Below are 25182 nucleotides of genomic sequence, written 5' to 3' on the forward strand. Positions count from 1 at the left end.
ATTTACTATTTCTTACACTCTAAGCCATCATTTCTCATAAGAGATTTTTATGATATCAAAAGCAAGCACAAACCCACAAATTGGTTGGGCATAAAGAATATGTATTACAAGGTTACTCCTAACTGTGAGAATCATTAAGGCTTTTTTTTCTATGAGATAATGTGGATGGTTGCCTATGTATGGGGTTGGCCAAAAAGTTTGTTTGGGTTTTTCCACATGCTGGTATAGAAAACTTGAATACACTTTTTGGCCAACCCAGTAAGGGCTTTGCCTCATCTCTGTCTAGCCAAATTGCCACCTTCCCTGCTAAGCTCCACATCCCAGAGTGATCACCTTCTAAATCCCTTTCTCCTGTCAGATATCAGATACCTCACACCTAGTCATGTACTTATGTGAAGTTTGTGTTGTTACCTTTTTAAGCAGTTTACATTGTATTGGATACACATTGTAACTGCATGACATTTCTACAGGGCTCTATTCTTCTGGTCAAACTGAAGATCTGGCAGCTATGAAGCTTTCTGGCGTCCCTGGTGGCTCAGATGGTAAAGAATCTGCCTGCAATGCAGGAGACCTGGGTTTGATCCCTGGCTTGGGAAGATCCCCTGGAGAAGGGAATGGCAACCCACTCCAGTATTCTTGCCTGGGAAATTCTATGGACAGAGGAGCCTGGTGGGCTACATACAGTCCATGGGGTCACAAAGAGTTGGAAGCGACTAAGTGACTAAGACACACAACTCCTGAAGTTCCCTACTTGGCCTTCTGTTTGGTTCACTTAAATATGTTCGCAAGAGATATTTATAATACATAATGCAAGGCAGGAAACTGGTATTCGTGCATAAGAAATAGTGTTGCCGCTGCTGCTAAGTCGCTTCAGTCGTGTCCGACTCTGTGTGACCCCGTAGACGGGAGTCCACTGGGCTCCTGCATCCCTGGGATTCTCCAGGCAAGAACACTGGAGTGGGTCGCCATTTCCTTCTCCAATGCATGAAAGTGAAAAGTGAAAGGGAAGTCGCTTAGTCGTGTCCGACCCTCAGCGACCCCATGGACTCCAGCCTTCCCGGCTCCTCCATCCATGGGATTTTCCAGGCAAGAGTACTGGAGTGGGGTGCCATTGCCTTCTCCAGAAATAGTGTTAGGCATTATGTTATATGATTTCAAATTTCATTTCATTTTTGCAAGCATGACCTGAGATTAGATATTGTTATCTCTGTTATCTTCAGAAGAGAAAAGCAAAGCTTTCTTTATTTTTTTTTTAATCCATAGCTACCCTTGGGGAGTGTCAGGACCAGGGTTCAAAGTTATGACTGTAAACTTCAGAATCTGTTATTTCCCACTACTCCAACAAAAACACTGGAGAAGTCACAAACATTTACAATGCCAGACTTATCAAAGACATTTTTTAAGGTGCAAAATATATTTAGATAGACTCAGTAATCTTCAGTTAAAGAATAAAATCGATGTGTCAATAACATTACTTTTCTAAGCTCTTATGTAGTATTTATACCCTCTTCTCCCCACTTCTTCCCTCACACCCACCTTTGCCCCACTCAGGCTGTAGGAAGTTCCCTAACTTTCTATTCATATTTTTCCCACTGAAACTCTTATCAATCCTGGACTTGTTTCCCACACACCTAGTGGATCCGGTTTCCATTCGAGGTATATAGTTCTTAAACATAGAGCAGATTTCTTCTCTGAAGTAATTGAACAGGAGAAGTTGCAGACTCAGAGAAACCAGATATTATCATAGGTGAGGGTGAGGTAGTGGATTGGGAAAAGGGCTTTGAGGGAAAGTTAGCTTAGCTGGTAAAGAATCCGCCTGCAATGCAGGAGACCCTGGTTTGATTCCTAGGTTGGGAAGATCCCCTGGAGAAGGAATAGGCTACCCATTCCAGTATTCTTGGGCTTTTCTGGTGGCTCAGATGGTAAAGAATCTGCCTACAATGCCAGAGACCTGGGTTCAATCCCTGGGTAGGGAAGATCCCCTGGAGAAGGGAAGGGCTACCACTCCAGTATTCTGGCCTGGAGAATTCCCTTGGACTCCAAGAGTCCCTTGGACTGCAAGGAGATCCAACCAGTCAATTCTAAAGGAAATCAGCCCTAACTATTCATTGGAAGGACTGATGCTGAAGCTGAAACTCCAATACTTTGGCCACCTGATGCGAAGAACTGACTCATTGGAAAAGACCCTGATGCTGGGAAAGATTGAAGGCAGGAGGAGAAGGAGACGACAGAGGATGAGATGGTTGGATGGCATAACTGACTCAATGAACATGAATTTGAGCAAGCTCCAGGAGTTGGTGATTGGCAGGGAGGCCTGACATGCTGCAGTCCATGGGGTCACAAAGAGTTGGACATGACTTTCACTTTCTGCCTAATAATGCCTAGGACACAGGGCTAGCTTTCCAGGCACAGTGCTCAGGAGGGTCCCGTGCTTGACTGAATGCCACCATCTTGAAATCCTTAATAATTTTATTTTGAACTTGTGTTTTGTAAGTGAAGCTCAGTGGGATGATGGAGCATGATCATGAGCAGAGGAGCTAGGCATAATGTGCATTTGAGAATAGTTTTTGTGATGCCCCAGGAGAACAGAATTCCAATGAACCCATATATGTGGTAGTTGAGCAAGACTCAAAATTGTAATATAAGGTGAGCAGAGCACATTAGCCTATAAGAGAGGACACTGAGGCACATCCCAAGGGACCGTGCTTTCTGTTCAGATAAATCAGAACTTTCAAATGCAGAAAAAGGCAGCTGCATTCTAAGAAACACAGCCACCAAGGAACCCTATCCTGCCCTTTCTTATTCCTGTTACTTTCCTGTATTAGCCAGACCACCTACAATAAAGCTGAAGAAAGAAGAAAGGGGAAAGATTGGGCAAGGCAGGGTTCCCTTTCAGTTCTATCTTACTCATCAGTGAGCTCAAGGTAGAGTATATGGCTACAGCATATCAAGAAGTGAAATGAAAATAATCTTGTGTGTGTGTTAGACACTGTTTTGGCAAGAATGAAATATGTATATACAAGTACACTCCATGAAACAAAAATTATGTAATTTTGGTGATTCTGCCTAAGGGTTAAAGTTCTGATATTTGCATTTAGACTTGGCATGGTACAATATAAAGATGAACAGTAAAATTCATGCTCATAATGTAAAATTTTATTTAGTTTTTACTTAAAACAACTTTAAATAGCATCTTAAAAACACCATGACCAATTGAGAGAGAGATTACAGAAAAAAGGGAAAAGCTTTCTATTTTGTTAACGTTAATGGCATTTTTCCTGCTTTTGGAACAAGGGGCCTAGGTTTTCATTTTGCACTGGGTTGTATAAGTCACCTAACTGGCCCTGGTGGGATGTTTGTCTCTCCCGGAGGTTCAGCTGCCAGGATTTTACCCTGATGATTCTACCCTGGAGAAAAGAACTTCCATGAATTTAAGTGAAAGTGAAAGTTGTTCAGTCATGTCCAACTCTTTGGGACCCCGTGGACTATACAGTCCATGGAATTCTCTAGGCCAGAATACTGGAGTGGGTAGCCTTTCCCTTCTCCAGGGGATCTTCCCAACCCAGGGATCGAACCCCCATCTCCCGCATTGCAGGCGGCTTTTTTACCAGCTGAGCCACAAGGGAAGCCCAACAATACTGGAGTGGGTAGCCTATCCCTTCTCCAGTGGATCTTCTTGACCCAGGAATTGAACCAGGGCCAGGGTTTCCTGCATTGCAGGCAGATTCTTTACCAACTGAGCTATCAGGGAAGCCCCCTCCATGAACTTAGGAGTTCGCCAGTATGCAGCGGACCTTCCCTGCACTCATTCTAGAGAGAAACCTACGAGGGTATGGGTCCTCCCTCATGCACTGGATTTCTTATTGGTTTTAGGCTCTCACTTTATGAACAGATAGGCAAGGACCTACAAACATCACAGCAAAATTTCCAGCCTTTTCATCATCCTGCTACTCTTCTCTGGCTTAGAAGACGCCCTGCTTCTTGATTCATTGCAGATACAGACTCAGATGCAATTTTTGTAATTGCATTTCTTGTCTGAAAGTGGTCTTTCTAGAAAATACAACTTCAGTGAGCTTCTCAAGAGAGAAGCTGTGATCAGGTGAAAAAGTCAGTCTAAACTCTGCATTTAACACAGTTGATGAAGTCATTAATTCCAATTTTTGGAGAAATATGTTCAAGCTGGGCATAGAGGAAAAGAGGATTGAAACAGGTGGCTGTGATATTTGGGGGAAAGCCCGATTGATTTTAAATTGCAACTCGGAGGGAAGAACAGAATGTTGATACTAGCAGTGTCTGGCAGGCAGCTCAGTGGAATATTAGGTCTTCCTAGAATCAGGCTTCATACTAAACTGACAAGCCTCATTTCTGAAGCTTGGAAATCCATCAGAGGTGTGGGAAGTAGTATGTGCATGGCTATACCCTGAAGCTGGCCAAAAAGAGTTCTTGACTGTCCACTGTCCTGGGCTGTCTGCGGGAGACTTGGGGGGGGTGTGTGTGTGGGGTTAGCATATGAGAAGAAAAGCAGGAGGATTTACAATCAATTTAAGAGAAATGAGACATATTTCTTCCTCTTAAATAAGTTAAATAGAAGCTTTCTGGGAAGGAGGGCATCTTCTAACTCAAATAATCCAGTTGGCTCTTCTGCCTTTTGAACCTTATTTGTCTCGCTGTACCCATTCGTCTGAGTCTATTCTGTGGGTCTACACAGAAAAATGTAACCCTCCTCCCCATGATGGCCCTTTCCACTTTTGAAGGCAGCTACGGTGTGCTTTGTAATCCTCTCTGCTGAGAATCAGAGAGCGCTCTTTCCTTCAGCCTTTCCTCATTGCAAAATTTCCAGCCCTTTCATCATCCCGCTACTCTTCTCTGACTCTGCTCACTTGTCAAAAATTTATTGTGCACCAACTATAGGCCAGGCATGCCTAGAGCTAAAGTACCAACATAAATAAGATATAGATCCTTCCGTGAAAGAGTTCTGGGGCTAGTGGGTGAGACAAATGAAAAAACTGTATACTGTAATAAGTGCTATAATACAGATATGCATGGGAGATGTTATGGAAGTATAATTTGCCTTTTTGTGTTAGAAATAAGCAATGTGTTTCACGTAGGGTTTGACTGGTGCAGAGCAGGGAAGGTCTCTCATATCTTAGAATTTTAAAAATCTCATCTGTAACCCAACTTATAAGCCCCTTTTCATACCCAATGTTATTTTTTTATGACTTCCCTTTTGATCTCTTTTTCTGTATCATTGCTGTTGCTTAGTCGCTAAGTCGTGTCTGACTCCCTGCAACCCCCTGGACTGTAGCCTGCCAGGCTCCTCTCTCCATGGGATTTCTCAGGCATGAATACTGGAATAGGTTGCCATATCCTTCACCAGGGGATCTTCCTGACCCAGCGATCCAACCCACGTCTCCTATATTGGCAGGTGGATTCTTACCACTGAGCCACCAGGAAAGCCCTTTCTGTATCATACTCATCAACAATTGTCTGTTTTATTGGTTCTTATTTTTCATTCACATATGTTTTAATTTTATCAATTTTTCTACTTTAAAGAACAGAGTTATCATCTCTGTCTTTTTGGGTTTCTTAGTTTTCAGCCTTGTTGAGCTCTAGCACATTCTTTTAAGTCGACAGATCTCCTTTGGGTAGTGCTTTCACCACACTCCGTGGGTTTTGGTGTAGGAGGTTGTTCTGTGGTTGCTCAGTTATAAACGGTTTGTAAAGTTAGGTTTGTCTAACCCCAAAGTTCTCCCAATGACTCTCTTCAGATACTGTCGTCCAGAAGCCCTGCAGAGTCTGACGTCTCTGCTAAGAGGACACTGGGAGTGATTGCCCCTGCAGAGGGTCACTCCTCTTGCAGCGTCCCTTTGCCTTCCTCACCACTTAGAGAGGAACAGCAACACCCCCCACCCCCCAATTAGGGCACACAACGAGGGGAGCTGGCAAATGGGCATGTTTTTCTTAACTATGTTGCCAACATGCGAGAATGAGTTCTGGAGAGAGACCCTTTGCCAGAACAACTAGTTAAAACAGGAATATGATTGTGTCTAGATTTCATCACAATAGGATGAGAAGCATCATTAAGCAAAGTGGGAAGGCGGTGGACTGGTGTAAATCGACTCTCCTACTCATTCAGAGCAGGAACTGTTCAGTGAGCTGCAGGTGAGCCTCATAAAGCATTGTTTCACGTGGATGCCTGCTGGGCTGGTGACTGAGAAAATAATGTAGCCCAGTTTGTTACTCTTAAAATAGCCTTTTCTTATCATCCTTCCTTCAGGACACAGTGGTTTCATGCTCCTTTTCTCCTTTCCCTATAAAAATGCATCCTTAAGAAAAGATCCAGAAAATCCAAGATAGATAACAAGATAAAAATGATTGATAACAATATTCAACCTTACCCAGACTGACATTCATTTTAAAGGGACACAAAACCTTAGGCTGAGGGAAACCAGCGTGGATTTGTAGACTTTTCATCATCAGTAGTAGAAGGGGCAGTTTGGATGGAGGTTCTAGTGTGGATGGGGCGTGGCTCGAGTCTTAAATGAGCCAAGAGGACTGGGTATACATACGCAAGGCAGTGGTTCTCAAGCAAGCAATATCCGCCCCTCCCCGCCCCCTAGGGGGACATTTGGCAATGTCTGGGGATGAAGGCAATGGCACCCCACTCCAGTACTCTTGCCTGGAAAATCCCATGGATGGAGGAGCCTGGTGGGCTGCAGTCCATGGGGTCGCTAAGAGTTGGAACCGACTGAGCGACTTCACTTTCACTTTCCACTTTCATGCATTGGAGAAGGAAATGGCAACCCACTCCAGTGTTCTTGCTTGGAGAATCCCATGGATGGAGAAGCCTGGTAGGCTGCAGTCCATGGGGTCGCACAGAGTCGGACATGACTGAAGCGACTTAGCAGCAGCAGCAGGGGATGTTTTTGGTTGTCTTAACTGCAGTGAAGGTTACTAGGGGCATCTAGTAAGTAGAGGCTAAGGATTCTAGACAGGCCCCCACAACCAAGAATTATCTGCCTGCAAAACTCTGTACAGGAGTTCCAAGGCTGGGGATGCCTATTGTAGACAGACACAGATTTGGTAGTGACTCTGGCCCCCAAGTGGGAGGGGCAGCAGGAGAGCCTCAGGGTGCCAGCTGGAGACGTATGGCCTTCCCTAAATAAAGGAGTCCCCACTGCTTAGCAATCGAAAGTCACTGTCCTACGACCCAGTATAGACAGATCTGACTTCTTTGGAGAATTCTGAAATCCGGATTTTTACGTGAATGTCTACATTTACAAATACCAGCAATGAATCCAAATGAACAAGGTTGAGAAAGCCACACAAAAGACGACCATGAGCTGCACTTGGCTTTTGGGTTGCTACCTACAAGCTGTCACCCAGACAGTCGTGTCCTAAGAAGTATAGTGCAGGTTGCAAGGTACTGGGGGAAGGCTCTGGCCACTAGCCCTTCTGTCTGCAAAGGCCACGACTGTCCTACTGAGGCAGGAGGCACAGAGAGGTCTGTTTTAGCTCTGTGGCGGAAAAAAAAGGTATTGATGATCTAAAATTGCTCTATCATTATTCAACATAGTTTCCCAAAGTAATTTCACCTTTTCCTCTTGTAAAATTCTCTTCGGCTCAATATGCACATTTTGGATTTTGGACTTCTACTAATTCAAATCTCTGTCCAAAAGATTAAATAAGATATACACAAGCAAGTTCAGAATGTAGAATGACTCTACAGTCTCTTAGAATGACTAAGAGAAATGTCAGTTGACCCCCACTATGGAGACACTGCTTAACTATGTGAGTGGGACTGTAGATACCGTTGTTTAACTGGATAGAATTAGTGACCAGCTCCTGGGATAATGAGCTGAGTTCACCCGCTTGAATTTGGAGGGCAAACACATGTTCTTTGTGTCTGGGAGGTATGCTTGAGGTTTCCTTTGTCTCTCCCTGCTTTGGGGAAAAGCAAATTTGGCATGGCCTCTGAATGTCTGCCTCCTCCACGCTTTTTTTTTTTTTTTGAGTATAGAAGCTTTGTAAATTCGCCTTGTTCAAAAACAAGCACCATCTTCATACCTGCTGAAAGGTAATTCTGATCCAGAGGCTGTGTAATGAACAAAGGGGGCAGTAATACCAACGGGCGCGCAGACAGCTCAGCCCACGCAGGTACACCGACCGGGGAGGGAGGCCCTTTGTAAAGATCCCTTTTTATTGTGACTCTTTCACCTCCCCCAGCCCAGCCTGAGCCATGAGAAGAAGAGCGATGTCAATGAGACAGGCCAATTTTACCCATCTTACACAATCGTGCATTACAGACTTTCCAAGAAGACGCCATTCGGGGTGAATCACCAGATTCAGGATGAAAAGGTTTTGATTTGCAAAAGCGCTCAAGCATTTCTCTTTAGAGCCGGAGATGGCAGGGAAGGAACCTACGTGCATGCAGCTGCTTCACCTTTGGGCCAGGTGCACTGGCAAGCACTCCGTGGTGGAGCAGGGAGAAGGCACCCAAGCGTTTACAGGCGCCTTTGTGACACCCTGGGTGCCTGGGCCCGTGAATGCCTTATTTAAGCCAGCAAAGAATGAAAGGGTGCTGTTGACGGTGGGGGTATTGAGACGTGTGGAACTGAGTCAAAGCATGAACTACTTGTTAACATCAACCGAAATTAATGTTTAAGCTTTCAGGTTTCAACTGGATTTCATCAACCCAGGAAAGAGGTGATAAGAAAGTGCTAGATTGAGGATTCTATTATTTTGGATGATTTTGGCTACTGATAACAGAAAATTTATGTCAAATGACTGAAACCCTTTATTACTCAAACTTTGGTCTCAGGACTGCCTTCACCATCACCCGGGAGCTTGTCGGAATTGCAGAATCCACAGCTCCAGTCCAGACCTGAATCAAAGTCTGCATTTTAACAAGACACACAGGTTATTTGTATGCACTTTATAATCGGAGAAGCACAGCCTTCAACAAGAACTCTGTGTTTTTCTAAGTCTCAGAGACCAAGTCGGCTAGAGGTAGGCAGTTCCAGGGTTGGGTTAACTCAGCAACTCAAGGATGTCAAAAAGGACCTGGGTGTTCTTCATTCTTCTGCTCTGCTCTGCTAAGTGTGTTTACTTTTATACTTGGATTTATCTTCCTGTCGTCACAGGTGGCTGCAGAAGCTCCAGGCATTACCTTGCGCAGCTGAGTGAAGGGGTGGGAAAAAGGAAGCTTCCTCTCACACATATGCCTTTTTAACAGCAAAGAAACATTTTCCAGAAGCCACTTAGTAGATTTCCTTTCATGTTATATGTCTCATATCTGGCTGTCCAGAATTGCAATTTTTTGCCCATTCCTAAACCAATCATTGGCAAAGGATTAGAATCATGATGATTGGCTAAAGCCAATGAATATTTAACCTCTGGGACCAGGTAGGAGTCTGGGCTTCTTCGATGCACGTGGTGATTAAATATATGAACAAAATGGGTTTCTGTAACTTGGAAGAAATAAGACTGCATAGGAGAGAGACGGTTGGTGGGAAAATCAACAGTGTGTGCGGCAAGAATTTTTTAAAGGTTGGTCATGTATATTTTGGGACATTAGGAATTTCCTCGTGAGTGTTTGTTTGAGAGTTAAAAAAGAACCATCTGTGAGGGTTCCCTTTATGTCTGAGCTCAGAGATAGTGCTCTAGTGACATGTATAGCCTTGGATGGTTTGTGCTACAGGAAGTTCTTAATAATAGGATAATGCAATTATGTTTTCAAATGAGACAGCTAGAAGGGGCATTTCAGATTACTTCGTGTGTCATGCCCATACAGTTTATAAATGAACAAAAAGTCCAAATGACCCGTGCCGTACATTGGTCAGTTGTGTGGAGACCACGATAGTCTCCTTTTATGTGCGACCATCTTGATGGAGGTAGTTCATTCTTTCAATTTTACATCTGGACTTTAGAAAAGCACATCATTTTACTTTTCTGGGGGAAAATGAATGATTATGTGGAGTGAATCACATAGAGGCCATTTTAAGACCATCTAAGAGAAATAGGATTTAATTAAGCCGGTCAGAGGATCCCAGCTGTCATGAAACCACGAGACCCCAGAGAGCAGGGTCTATCTGATACAATCTGTAAGCACTTGGCAAGTGTTTGTAGAACAATTAATGGAGTGGATAAATGAATTAAGTGTAATTATATCTTTCTCTAAAGAAAGTTGTCGTGTGACCTACCTTTACCATTTGCATTCTTATTTGCTGTATGTTGTTTTTAATGGACTTTCTCTGAATAAATATGATTGAACCAAAGGATTCCTGGGAATCCAGGATACTTTCTCTTTCATACTCTTATTTCTGAGGGTCTGAAAGAGAACAGCAAATCCAACAGGAGGCTCCATTAATAAAGGAGGTGAGAAAACTAAAGCTCAGAGAAATTAGTTCAAGGACAGCTACTTATCTGTGAAGTTGGGATTTAAAAAGGGAACTGTTTGACTGAATCCATGCCTTTAACATATATAGTAGTTAATCTATCTAAGCGTTATTATATGCTAGGAATTGTTCTGGGCTTCACAGATGGCTCAGTGATAAAGAATCCGCTTGCCAGTGCAGGAGATGTGGGTTAAATCCCTGCGTCAGAAAGGTCCCCTGGAGAAGGAAATGGCAACACACTCCAATATTCTTGCCTGGGCAATCCCATGGACAGAAGAGCTGGTGGGCTACAGTTCACGAGGTCACAAACAGTCAGACACAACTTAGCGACTCAACAACAACAATAGGCATTGTTCTAAGTGCATTATTCCTGTAACCCTTGCAAAAAGCCTATGAGGTGGGAAATGTTTACTATTCCACTTTACAGGTAAGGAGACTAAAGCTTAGAAAGGCTGAGTGACCCATCTGTATCCATGTAGCTACTCCTGTTAGCCCTGGGCATGAACTTACGCCTGTCTGATCCCAGAGCTCCACGCACCACTATCATATTATTGCTTACGGATGGTGGAACACAGTATCGTATCCTATGTCACTCAAGAGAGCAGGATTAGCGTTTAGAAGAGCCTTTAAGAATTGGTCTGTGCCAACAACAGACTTGTCTGCCTCAACTACAAATGAGCTGGGGTGGCAAAAGTCACTGTCAAGAAGGCATAGGCAAATTTACTGCATGTAATTAGAAGTAGGATTGGTAATTTCTGTAGTCTTTTTCAAGAATAGAGTTTTATAGTATAAATTTTTTTAAGGCAATTTTGTTTTCAGTACTGAGCCATTCACTTAATTGGAAATTATTCTTTGCAAGGGAAAGAAATAGGTAGAAAAAGGAGACTTTCATCTCCTTGTCTTTGCTCTCTCACATGCCTACCCCACCTCCAGCTCTTACACTCAAACCCCTACGCTTGCAATTTATTGTAGATGACATTCTTTTCCACATCTGCAAAAGCAGTGCCCACACTTTCTTAAATAAGAATTGGACCAGTGTTTAGATATATTTACCACCTCTTCCCCAAACACCAATGTCTGATAATCTAAAAGCCCACGTCTAAAACTTGTGAGCAGTAGTTGAAGCTTCCATCAATGCAAATCTTAGATAACAAACACTTCACGGCAGCGAGTGGTTGCTTCATCTCAATGAGGTTAAGATGGTAGTCAATGGAAGCTCTGATTGGTTTTGAGAAATGGACACAGTGTTTCTTTTTTCAAATTGGGGTATAGTTGTTTTACAGTGTTGTGTTAGCTTCTGCTGTAAAAGGAATGAGTCAGCTATATGTATACCTATAATCACCTCCTGGACTCACAAACCCCTGCAATCCTACCCATCTAGGTCATCACAGAGCACCAAGCTGTGTTCCTCCTGCTAAACAGCAGGCTCCCACTAGCTATCTGCTTTACACATGGTAGTGTACGGAGAACAGTATGGAAGTTATGTAAAAAATCTAAAAATAGAACTACCATATGACCCAGCAATCCTACTACTGGGCATATGCCTAGGAAAACCATATTTCAAAAAGACACATGCACCCCAGTGTCCACGGAAGCAGTATTTATAATAATCAGGACATGGAAGCAACCTAAATGTCCACTGACAGTTGAATGGGTCAAGAAAATATAGTACATATATACAATGGAATATTAGTCATAAAAAGTTGTAGAGATGTGGACGGACCTAGAGTCTGTCATACAGAGTGAAGTAAATCAGAAAGAGAAAAACAAATATTGTATATTAATGCATGTGTGTGGAATCTAGAAAAATGGTACAGATGAACCTATTTGCAGGGCAGGAATAGAGATCCAGACACAGAGAGCCAATGTGTGGACCCAAGGCAGTGGGGAAGGGGGCGAGTGTCAGATGAAATGGATACAAATTTAATATTTGCCCAGAGAAATATTTTCAAATGTCTCAGTCTAGTTTGAGTCATCATTCTCCATGCTGGTAAATGACGCTTCAGTAACTTGAAACCTTACTAAGTGACATCATCCTGTCTTCAAGATAGTGAAGCTATCTTGGGCTCAGAGGACAAGCTTCTCAAGTGGATCCTGGGCACTTTCTGTTTTCTGTGTCTCTCTTCCCTTTTTCTTTGTCCTGCACTCTCCTTCCTCCCATGGTCTACTTTTCACTTTGAAAATCACTGATTTCAAAAATGCATCTGTAGCGGTTAATTTTGCATGTATCTGATTTTATGGGTTTGTGGAGCTCCTGAAGTTAAATTAATTTTAAATGGATTTTAATTACTAATGCTTTGGGCCATTGCCTTTAGCAAAGTCAACAAAACAATCAGGGTTACCTTAGTTTGTCTCTTTGAGGAATGTGCTCACCCGTTTGGGCTCTTACTAAACAGAGCAGCTTTCTAACTAGAAACATAAATAAATCCATGGCTATATTTGAAGGTCTGAGTTTATTTCTTTTTCAAAAACAGCCACCATTGATTTAAGAAATAGGATTTTAAATGTGCACCAAAGGATTTTTGTTTGTCAATAAAACCTCATTATTTTTCAAAGGTGGAGAGGATCCTAGTCATAATAGTATGCTATGTAAATGCTAAAGCAGAGGCTAAATTATGACCCAAAGGTTTGAATTCTATTCTTAGCCCCACACAGAGTGCTTTGTATGTAACAGTAGAGAAATCAGGTTCCTTCTCAATACAGTATCCCCTTGTAAATTAAGGGTAATCAACTCCTAGTTGAAAAGTGAAGGCATAATGAGATAATGTTCAAAATGGCTTTTAAGTGTCTACCTATAGAGGTTGAAGGTGAAAAAAGAACATTGCCGTGTTTGTGAATACCTGCCTCCTGGGAGGGAAGGCTACTCAATGTTGTTCCCAGCGGAATGTTCTGTTCAATCAGGAGCCATCACTTGAGTGGTTTGATAATAATAAGCTTAGATTGACTGCAGATAAAAATGGGAAAGGTTGATTAAGTCATTTAGTCCCTTGACAATTTTGCAAACCAAGCGATTTCTGTTAAGGATTAGCCTTAGACTGTGTAGTACACAGTCCAGTCGAATCACCAAGGTTCTAGTCTCCACCTTCCACACCTTCCCCCAGAAAAGAGCATAAGATTTTTACTATTTTCTCTGAAAATTCATATCAAATTTCCTTCCTCTCTATATATGCTACTATTATTAATGACTCCTAGGTGGTCTCTAATACTTCTTTTATCCCTCTTAGTTGAAAACGTGCTAAAATACACCCAGGTAATAGAAACACCCGAGGTTGGCAGCTGGTTAATTCATTAATCAGTTAAATTCATTGTTTAGCTTGACAGATATAAGACTCTAAACCGCATGTTAAAGCTCTATGTCCAAATATATGAATATAGAAGATAATTAGAAATAAAATAGTGATTTAAAATTAAAACTCCAAACATAAACTTCCTGAGACAAGTACAGGAAGAGAAAAGGACCTTTTTTTTCCCTCCAGTTTCTCTCTAGAATTGACTTTCCACCCCTATTTAATGCAGCCCTCACTAATCCTATTTAACTCACATTGTATGCAAATGTGCAAAGCCAAATAAATATACAAGCAATTATTTATTAATAGCAAGAATGTGTGTGTCTATACTTTTACAGTTTCCAGAGTATTTTAGACTCATTCTTTAAAATAATATCTGCTTATTTTTCTCAAGCTTTAAAAAATAATCTATGTAATTGTTTCACCCTTATAATGAGATTCATCTTTCATTCATGTAATTCTCGTTTGGTTCATGTGTACTCAAAAATGTAAAAAGTTGAGGATGTTTGAGAGCACCCCCAAAGTGCAGATTCCAGGGTTTTGTATAAACACTACCACAGGCTCGCACGCGCACACACACACACACACACACACACACACACTCTCTGCTTCTTTTATCTTTGTCTTGTTTGGTATTCCCGGTCAGAAATTACTTTCCTTTCAAATCCCCCTTGATAACTCAGATTCTATGTGATTGCTTTCAGTGGTTGCCCACTATTAAGGAGTCTTCTTTAAAGGCAAAGAGACTGGATAGCAAAAAAGATGAATCAGAGGAAGGAAAAAAAAATCTTTGAAGAAGAAAATATGCTTGGGTAAAACAGGAGAAAGCAAATGACATCTTAGTTATACAGGTACTTCTAAAACTTGTGCTATTATATATTATATATATAATTTAAGTTGCACGTGAATTCTCCGTACTTTGGAATAAATTTTGGAGTAAGTTTTCTTGTTCTTATTCATCTTAAATATAGATCACTATTTGAAAAAATAAGTGATAACTTGTTTTCTCAAGTATACAAGAGTGAAACTGACCATAGAGGACTTCAAAAAAGAAGCAGGGGAGAGGGGAATTTGCAAGATGAGGTGTTTGATAGAAACAAAAAAGTAAGCACTATTTAGACAGAGTACTTGTGATGACTAAATCACAGGATTTGAGCAATGATGGGAACCAGCTCATCTTTAATTTCTTTATGCCTCTTGGGTAATTTTATGCACATAAAGGAGCCTCCAGTGAAAATGTCTTCATAATCATCAGTTCAGTTCAGTCGCTCAGTCGTGTCTGACTCTTTGCAACCCCATGGACTGCAGCATGCCAGGCCTCCGTGTCCATCATCAACTCCCGGAGTTTACTCAAACTCATGTCCATCGAGTCATTGATGCCATCCAACCATCTCATCCTCTGTGGTCCCCTTCTCCTCCTGCTTTCAATCCTTCCCAGCATCAGGGTCTTTTCCAATGAGTCGGCTCTCCGCATCAGGTGGCCACAGTATTGGAGTTGCAGCTTCAGCATCAGTCCTTCACAGTCATATTTTATCACTATGGTACCCCTCTGTTTTCTCATCCTAGCCACACAGGCTTTTCTTTACTTCTCCAAACATTCAAGGTTCCCTCCTGTCTCAAGACCTTTGCAAATGTTCTGCTTTGCTGAAAGAGTTCCCAGAAACAGCATGGATCTAGGACATCAGGATAACCCATGATACAGCTGGTTGTTCAGATGTGGGTGTGACACACAGCATCCTAGCAGGGTCACTTCTGGGGACACTGGAACGCACTGTCAGGGAGAGTGCAGGGCGAGGGGATGGGAAGCCGCCAAGGGGTGAATCTCAGTAACAGCCGCATGTCTAGAGGAGGCATCCAACGAGAGCGAGAAATGGTCACGGAAATAGGTTCTGTCCGCTTAGGGCAATGTCTTAGGAGCCAAAGGGAAAAGCAAGTTTTAAGAAAACAGATATAAGCAGTATTGGACACAGTACTAAGCACAGGGTTGGCAGGTAGAAAGCACTTCATTCCCCCCCCCCCACCATTCATTCATTCATTCATCCATTCAACCATTCATTCTACAAATATGCATGTATAGCCAAGTGCCAGTTGCTCAACTCATAGAAGTGAGGAAAACAAATACTATCCCTACTTCATCCTAAAGCTTATATTCTGGGGGAAGAGGGAGTGGGGTGAAGAGAGACACAAAACAAATTCACAGTGAGTATATAATATAATATCAAGTGGCAGTAAATGCTATGAAAAATGCAAAGCAACTTAAGGAAATGGAAAGATCCAGTGGGGCTGCTTTGGGCAGGGGAGGCAGGGAGACCTCTCTGTTGAGGGGCGGGGTGATATCTCAGTACAGAGAAGAATGAAGTGAGGCCTGAGATGCTAGCAGTTATGATGATTAACGAGATGACCTGAAGAGGATGGTGTGAATGGTACCAAGGGATGAGAGAGTCCTGAGAAGGAGAAAGTTGTCAACAACTCAAATGCATTGAGATGTCAAAGTAAAGGATAGGAAACTGTTTATTGGATTGTTAGTTTTGACCATTAAGGAGGTTAGTGATCCTAAAAAGAGCAGCTGCATTGACTTGTTTGGGAGACAAACTGCAGATGATTAAGGAGTAAGACCGTAACAGGAAATGGATAGAGGGGAGATATTTTGAAACAGTTTAGCCATGAAGGAGAGTGGTTAAGGGAGTTGCTTAGTCGCTAAGTTGTGTCCAACTCTGGCAATCCCACAGACTGTTGCCAACCAGGCTCCCCTGTTGGTGGATTTCCCAGGCAAGAATACTAGAGTGGGTTGCCATTTCCTTCTCCAAAGGATCTTCCAGACCCAGAGATCAAACCCACGTCTCCTGCTTGGCAGATGGGTTCTTTACCACTGGGCAGATATAAATGATACAAAACTAATTTTTTGTGCTTCTCCCCCTCCGCCTCCAGACAAGGTTTTCTCAGCCTCGGCACTGTGGACATTTGGAGCTGGATGATGCTTTTTGATTTGAGAGTGATAAGGGGTACTGCCCTATGCATTGTAGGGTGTTCAACAGCATACTTAATCTCTACCTACTAGATGCCAGGAACACCCCTTCCAGCCAGTTGTGACAACCAAAAATGTCTCAAAGTGTTGCTAAATGTCCCCTGGAAATTAAGTCTCCCCCAGTTGAGAACACATGCTCTCTACTGAGTTAACCTGTATAGTTAGAAATGATGGCTAATGAGCCCATGGAGAGGGAGAGAGAAAAGAGATTGAGAAGGGAGGGTCTTAACATGAGGCACCATAGTCAGGAAGTTCAAAACACCAGCAAGTGAGAAAAAGCAGAACTCTAAGGACTGTTAGTCAGTGCTGTATTGTATGAGTTTAGGAACAAATGTTACTCCAAATTAAGAAGGGAGCATTGAAACTGAAAATCAGAAAAGAAAAAATACATTTGTTATAACAATTTGGAAATCAGCATGCAAATTTTCAAGGAAAAGCAAGATTATTTTAAAAAAGAGAAACCATCAGTTATCTTTTTTACTTATTAGGAGGATAAGACAAATGAGCACACAGTTTGAGTTGGAAAGTGGATCACGTGATTCATAAATTGCCCCTTAGCCTGGGAAGTCTTTAACTTGGGATTGAAGACAGATGTTTCTGATGTGACTCATGTATTTTTACCACTTTCTCATGGGCATGAACTGAGTTTATTCCTTTCTGTCTCCTGGTGATGTCAATGTCTTGTTTACACAGGATGAGCCTGCCTAAGTCAAAACTAGCCTCAAGTCATGTGATGCATGGTAAAAATACAGAGGTGGGTTTCTCTTTAGATAGAATATAGTTGCAGGCTCTAGGGGAATAGACTTGATTTCTGGGTTGAGTGCATGAATTTTAGATATTTGGGAATGTTCTAGAATAACAGGATTTCAGAGTAGAGAAAGATTGCCATGGTTATCTCCACAAACATTTTATAATTTCTTGAGATGATATTTTAAATATTACACATTAAAAACACCTAAAAAGTTGTGCCTCTTTTAGCGGTAGAAAAAATGTGAATATACTACTTGGTAATCAACTGTTCTCCCCCCCAAATTAAAATTAAATATTCATCTACACCTGAAAAGACCACTGGCATTTAATACCATATCAGAGAGAACTATTATAGTTATTTTATGATGTGATTTCCCTAAAGCCTCATGACAGTTTAGTGAGTCAGGTATTATTTCATGTGAAAACAAGAAAAACTAGCAATTGTGCAGAAAATCATACCTAACAAGGTAGAAACAGCTGTTTTGTGTCCAGAATTGATCTTTGGACATCACTCCCTCAGTGATTTTTTTTTACCTGTTTGATGAGATCTCAACTTCTTTTTAATGGTAAATACACAAACTAAACCACTTTGGGACTGATATTCGGGCAATTGATTTCATCCAGCCAGACTCTATCCAGGACAGCTGAGTCAGCAGACATGATTTTTGTCCAGGTCCTATCTAGCAGAGCACCCTTCAACCTCCCCTGGCCGACCTCTCTAGCAACACACTCGGGAAATGATCCATCAAGGGTCATATCAGATGTTATGAAGAGGTAATTTTCTCTGAGATTTAAATTAAGGATTTGGGTTTGGTCACTGGCCTCCATATGAGGAGAATACTTAATGATTTTTAAATTGAGTACAGTTTTTGTAAGCAAGCGTATTCTGTTGCAAGATTTTTGGAATTTATTACATCCTAAAGAAAAAAAAAAAAACAGCCCTCAGAAAATCATTAATTTCTAACAAGTAACTTATTTCCATTACAAGGACCCTTTCTTTGAATGGATAGTTCTGGTCTAATCTATATGCTTTCTTAACTTTCATGGTAACTGTTACTGTGCACTTGTTATATATGTATATGTGTGTGTGTATATGTATGTATATGTGAGTATATACACACACACACATCTTCTGCTCCAAATGTTCTGTTTGTTTGCTTGTTTTCTTTTCATTGGGCTCTTAAGAGCCCCAACAACCCACAATAACTTGCAGAATCTACTTAGCCCCAGGGAAAAAAAAAGAGCATCTCCGCTAAGCATCACTTCTCCCAAACATTATAAGGGGATACACTGAAGTGACTTTAAAGAAAGAAATCTATGGATAGAAGCTTCAGGATACTCAGTGTAAAAGCAACCCCTGAGTCTCTAAGACAGCATCTCACCCAACAGAACCAGGGATCTCTTCCCGGTGTGCGTGCAGATGAAATGATTGGGAAGGCACAGTTGGGTGGGCCAGTGGGGAGAAGATGGATGAGTGGCCTCTGTGTCTGTGAGGTGGTCAGCGAGAGAGGCAAATCCCACCGCCCCCCACTCCCATAGCTGTATGTGCCACTCTTCCTCTATACAAAGACAATTTGCTTTTCATGTAGTAATGAAGAACAATGTTTAACAGACAAAGGAGCTTCTAGTTTATTATTGTGCTGTCTTTGACTAGAGCTCGATGCTGGGAAAAATGGTAATTCACAGTGTGAATGCTTCTTTTCCAGCCTTACGGGTTATGGCTGAGCATGTACATTGTATATTGCAGACGGTACAATAGCGAACGCTGTGAGAACGAGGAAAGAATGAATTACAGCTTTCCCCCCGCCCCTTGCTAGCCAAGAAAACCAGGAATTTCTTCACAATGATTTTTATGTATGTTTCTGTGTGGATGGGGTATTCCTGAGCAATATACGCTACTAGATTCTGATTAATGATTTTAGGTTTTAGTGTTTTTAAACTAATGTATAAAATCTACCACGATACTCTTAGAACACCTGTGTTCTTCTGCTCCCCGCCCCCCCAGTAAACAGACAAGGCACAGGTGGTGCCTCATTAACTTATTTCATGCAAATAAAAACATATTGCATGATTTCTGCTCCTTAACTATATAATCACTGAAACATGATCGTGTTGATGAACGCAACAAACTTTGGAAGGGGAAGATTCAGCATCTTTTGTTGGTTCTCTTATGCTGAAGGGATTTGCAGGCCTGGTAGTAAATCTGATTTAAACGGAAAAGTAGAGGGAATGTCTCTTTCCTCTGTCAGAAATCTATTTTCTTCTAGTCTTTTCTGCATGTCCTAGGACCCTCTGTAATATAAAATTGGAGAAAAAAGGGAAGACCAAATTTCCCATGGAGGTAGAAGAATTGGGAACCCAGATGAAAAGCCATCACAAATAAGCATGCTTAGGTGTCTTGATTCAGTGTTCAGATATTCTTATCAATGATTTCCAGGGAGTGACGCTGATTTGCTCTGGAAACAATGATAGAAAAATAGTGACTGTGTACTGGAATGCTTTTAGCATTATAAAATCATATTGGAAAATGTCCGAGCATTCCAACCCAACTGTAAACAGTACCATGCTGTATTTATGGGGGATTGCAAGTCTGTTTTTAAAAGTCTTTTGAGATATTATTTCTGTTTTTAATTTATTGAATTAAAGCCAGATTTATTCAATTAAGATAATACACTTCAAGGTTAACTGCCATTTGCTGTTCATTTAGGCAAGCTATTGTACAGTTATGTAAATTTCATGAACAGAGACACTACTTGAGTGTCTTAATTACAAGCAAAAAGTGTCATTTAAATATGAATTAAGTGAATCGTTGCCAGTATTTCCTGTTCCTGTATTTTGTATCTTCTTAAAATCTAAGGGCTATGCTATGATTGGTACTCTGTCCTAAGATTATTTTTCCTATAAAAGAAAAACACTCCTACTATTAAATATTATTTTTCAAAGTAGGAAAACATGTAAAAATGCCACGATCTCATTGATCATGAATCATAGAAACATCTGAATAAGAAGGTGACAATTTTTTCCAGGTGACCACTGACAGTCATCTTCACATTGTTACTGAAATTAAAAAGAAAAAAAAAAATTCCATCCTATACTAGGGGGATATACTAGGGGGATAATTTGCTACATGTGTCATTTGCTCAAATTTATCCTCAGTGTGCATTCATAGTTTAAAAAATACTGTCTTTTAAATCTACCCATTTATAATGGATCCAAACATTCAGTTCTCCAACTCAAACACTGGGATGAGCACAATTTTACCACTTCTTTAACTTTATTGAAAGGAACCTTTATTTTAAACTTAGAACTGTCATGTCTATAGTTGGGCTTAGCAAAAGGGACCCACGATGACCTAATACTTTGTGGATTTCTGTGAAATAATTCCCCGTGCATCTCGGACGGACACATGTTTTTGTGTGTCGCTGTATTTGTTGGATAGTTCTTGTGTATTAAAACGATCTAGAGACCAATCTGGCATTCATCAGGACTCGGAAGGGAGGATTCACAGTCCTGTTCCTGAAAACCCCACCTCACTTCTGCGCAGTCGGTTCCCAGCTCCACTGCTGAAGCCTGGGAAGTTATTTCCAGCCGCCCCCCGGCCCCCTCTCCAAGGTAGCTCCTCCTCGCTCCCCCAGGAGTGAGAAGTTCACTATTCAACTCAGTGCTTGCATCATCCTTTCCAACATGTTCCCACTGATACATTAAAGGAATTAATTGCTCATAATGATCTCACCATCTGTTAACAGAGGTTCATACCTACAGGCTGGTGGCATGCGGTGGTTCTATTCAGGGATCAATAGGCAATGCCGGGCGGACGCTTTTCCCACATTTGGCCGCCTCTGCGCGCTGAAAGGGGAGGAGAGCTCCGTGCCGGCCATCTGCTCCCTGTCTTTCTGTGCGAGACCTTGATGCGGTCCAGCACGGCTCTGATCTGACTCCAGTCCGATTGGAATGTGGCTGATCTGAGAGCCTCTCAAAGCTGTGAAAGTGAGTCAAAAGGAGATGCCCATTGTCCGGCAGGGCTGAAAGAAAATGATCACTTTAAAATTCATAACTCCCAGGTGCCTGCCATCTATTCATGGGAAAAACCCTCTGAACTTTCTCTTCATTAAAAGAGAGAGAGAGGGGAGTCTTGCTAAAAAGAGAGAAAAGGAAGTAGTTTGTGGGAATATGCAGGGGATTTTCAGGCTAAACAAATGAGGAATTTGGAATTTTTGCACTTGTATCAAAAGGGCTGTGTAGGGAAAGGGGAAGCTCTTATTTTTAAAAAAGGGCAGGGAGTGAGGTGGGTGGGGGGATTGGGGGGATTGGGGGGGATGGTTGGGGGGATTCCTTCCTGGGGCACTGTAGCAACTAATAACTTTTTTTCTCCAGGAAAATTAAAAAATCACTCTGACCTTTTTACTTTCATTACCTGAAGCTGAGAAAAAAAAGTGTTTTTTTTTTTTTTATTCTGGACAGCTTTCTTAGTTGATTTCTGTTCTATTCTGGATAACATTCTTAGTCGATTTCTATTCGTATTCAACTGGGGTGCAGTTTGGGTGGGAGCTTAGGGAAGAATGAGAGTGGGAAATTCCTGAATAGGTACAAGACATCAGTGGACACGCAAATGAAACTCAAATCTACCAGGTGTTTCTAGGGAGGGATTTATTCAGCAGGATTGCCTGCGCCCACCAAGATATCTGTCAGGAGCAGAGCTCTCACTGAGCCTCAATCAAAAGAGGAGCCATGAGGAAACAGTAAAGAAAAAAAGTTTTTAAATCTCTATGTCTAGGTAACTGAACATTCAGCTAAGTTCTGGAACTGCAGGAACCACAGGACTGTTGTATCGACTGCTCTTGGCTACTGGTCATTGTAGAAAACTGATATTGTATCGGAGACACTTAAGAATTCAGAGAGGATTTATGGGTTAATGAATTGAGAGCCAAACAAATGTATAAACAGAAAGACCTAAGTTCTGTCTCTTGAAAATCTTTTATCTTACAGATACTGACAAGGCCCCTAGAGGTTAGGTGGAACCAGTGGTAAAGAACTTGCCTGCCAGTGAAGAGACATGAGAGATGCAGGTTTGATCCCTGGGTCAGGAAGATCCCCTGGAGAAGGGCATGGCAACCCATTCCAGTATTCTTGTCTGAAGAAGTCCATGGACAGAGGAGCATCAGGACTACAGTCTACAGGGTCGCAAAGAGTCAGACATGACTGAGCAACTTAGCACAGAGGTTAAGTGATAGGCTCAAAGTCATAAAATTTGGGCTATAACCTTACCTGTGCAATTTTCTTTCTACTGCTTCATGCTACCTCTCTCAATGGGGAAAGTTTTAAATTATTTTTGCTCAACTTTCCCTAATTAAAATATACATTAGTATTACCAAACTAAATAATATAATAGTTTTTTTTTAATAAATTCATAAGGTCATAGGAAGATGATGAATACCAGTACTAATACATAAATATTGATCAAGCAAGGCCTTAATATCATACAGAAAATATTGCAAAGATGGCAGAACCTACTGGGGGAACAGGGTAGTAATGTCCTGTTGGACATCAATGACCAAATAGAGGAAGAAGGAGGCAATCGTCCATTCAGAGTGAAAAACCACCTCCTTGACAAGCCAGGAGTCAAAAGAAGTGAATGGCAGAAAGGAGATGGAAGAACCTAGAAAAAAATCAAATTCTGAAAATGAGAGAAGATATTTATATCAGCAATAATTGCATCTCGGATAAACCTCTTTGGCTATGATTTTGTCACTGTGCACAGCTAAGGAAAAGATATTTCTGACAAAATCTGTGTTGCTTTCCTAACAAAGAAGAAGCCACACCTTGACTATATTTTTTTTTCTAGAAATTTAGTTTCAGTTTATTAAGAATCTTTGTTTTGCTTGACTTTTACTTTGTGGAAATGTATCTTTAATTTTTAGGGCAGTGGATGGGAACATAAAATACACTAAATAGAATTTTTAATTTTTTTTTTTTTTTTTTTAGTATTTTGACATTGTTTTTATAGTAGTTGAAGTGAGAAAAAGCCATCAAGGTCAATTGTAGATTTGATCACTAATCCAATTTAATTCTTAAGTTATTAACTTGTCTACTCTACAGTTTATGTGGATTAAGTCAGAATTGGTGAGATATGGTTTGGGAAATAAAACTCATGAGATTACTCCAAAAAAAGTAAAAAAAAAAAAAAAAAATAGGTAAACCAATAGAAGAAATGAATTTAAAAGTTACCCACAATCCCCTTACCAGGGAAAACTACTGATAATTTGCAGAGTGTATATTAAACAACAATAAAGTGATCATATTATTCACATTATCTTACATAGTATTTAAGTTGAAATTACAGACTTTGGACCATATTTGACCTACCCCCACCCAAAACAAAAGGCAGTTTACAAATGGATCAACTTAAAAGCTTTTCACGAACAACATATTGTGCATCTCTTTCCTTTTTGATAAATAGGCAACCAGCTCTACTTTTAATGGTTTCATATATGCTTTAGAAACTATTTGAATAAGTGTTCTCTGAAGGCTCTGAGTGTCTCAGCTCTTTTCAGAATCAGATTGAGATCCTCATGCAGATTTCATAGTAGATCTAATGTGCTGCAGTTACCAACCATTTACTTAAAAGCGTATTTGCTGTTTTTTTCCTCTTGTATTGAAATGATAGCCCTCTTTCTACTGATGTGTAGAAAGCCATCATTGAAAGCCAGTCTGAGGCCGTATTCTCAATTGTCAGATGAGGAGGAATATAGTTAATGCAGATGTGCCTTAAGAGTGAGACACACACATGACCTCCTGTATAGCACAGGGAACTCTGCTCAGTGTTATGTGGCAGCCTGGATGGGAGGGGAATTTAGGGGAGAATGGGTACATGTATGTATGTGTTGCTGATGCTAAGTCACTTCATTCGTGTGTCCGACTCTGTGCAACTCCATGGACTGCAGCCCACCAGGCTTCTCTGTCCATGGGATTCTCCAGGCAAGAACACTGGAGTGGGTTGCCATTTCCTTCTCCAATGCATGAAAGTGAAAAGTGAAAGGGAAGTCGCTCAGTGGTGTCTGACTCTTAGCAACCCCATAGACTGCAGCCCACCAGGCTCCTCTGTCCATGGGATTTTCCAGGCAACAGTACTGGAGTGGGGTGCCATGTATGTGTTAGGTAGTTAGAATAGGGAAAAGGAGTCCAAAATGGCAGTGGCTAAAAGACAAGGAAGAGAAAAGCCTGAGAAAATAAAACAGAGGCAGGTCAAAGGAAGGTCCGAGGACCAGAGTGAGGACTTCAGGTAGAACAGCACTCCTGACTAAGCCCAATTTGCATAGGGCAGGCCCAGAGGGGAGAAAAAGATATAAAAAGAGGAGCCAAAGGGCTCACTCTCTCTCCCCCCACGCCCCACCATGGGCTGGGGCGCGCTTCTCTTTGTGTCTGTGGATCGACATCCCCTCATGCCTTGAAGATGGATTTTCCTGCTATCTTCTAAATAAAATAGAGCTGTAACACTGAGCTGTAACACTGATTTGTCCAAGAGCTATAACCTGGTCCGTTTGAGACCTGAGAGCTATAGCACGGTCTGTCTAAGACCCAAGAGCTGTGACACGCCGAGGGGGCTTAATGTCCATCACTCCAAATCTTTGTTGTGACGAGACAGAACCGAGGCGCATACACTCGCCTGACATATGCACGTACATGGGTGTATGTATGGCTGAGTCTGAAACTATCACAACACTGT

General features: G+C 41.5%; 1 long non-coding RNA gene across 2 annotated transcripts in view; it reads left to right on the plus strand.

Annotated features, from left to right (window-relative positions):
- The window catches only part of LOC147347673 (uncharacterized), a 56109-nt gene that overhangs the window by 25521 nt on the left and 5406 nt on the right, over positions 1-25182 (plus strand). Inside the window, exon 1 of one of the 2 annotated variants that reach the window (XR_015152442.1) lies at positions 18092-18233. The exons of the other annotated variant lie outside the window; for it this stretch is intronic. This is a non-coding gene — a long non-coding RNA (uncharacterized LOC147347673). Of the gene's footprint in view, positions 1-18091; positions 18234-25182 lie in introns of those variants that run through there. 2 annotated transcript variants of the gene reach the window in all.

The sequence above is a fragment of the Bos grunniens genome, chromosome 23, assembly GCF_055505025.1.
Source record: "Bos grunniens cultivar Pamir isolate PY7600 chromosome 23, Bosgru_T2T1.0, whole genome shotgun sequence".
Lineage (NCBI taxonomy): Eukaryota > Metazoa > Chordata > Mammalia > Artiodactyla > Bovidae > Bos > Bos grunniens.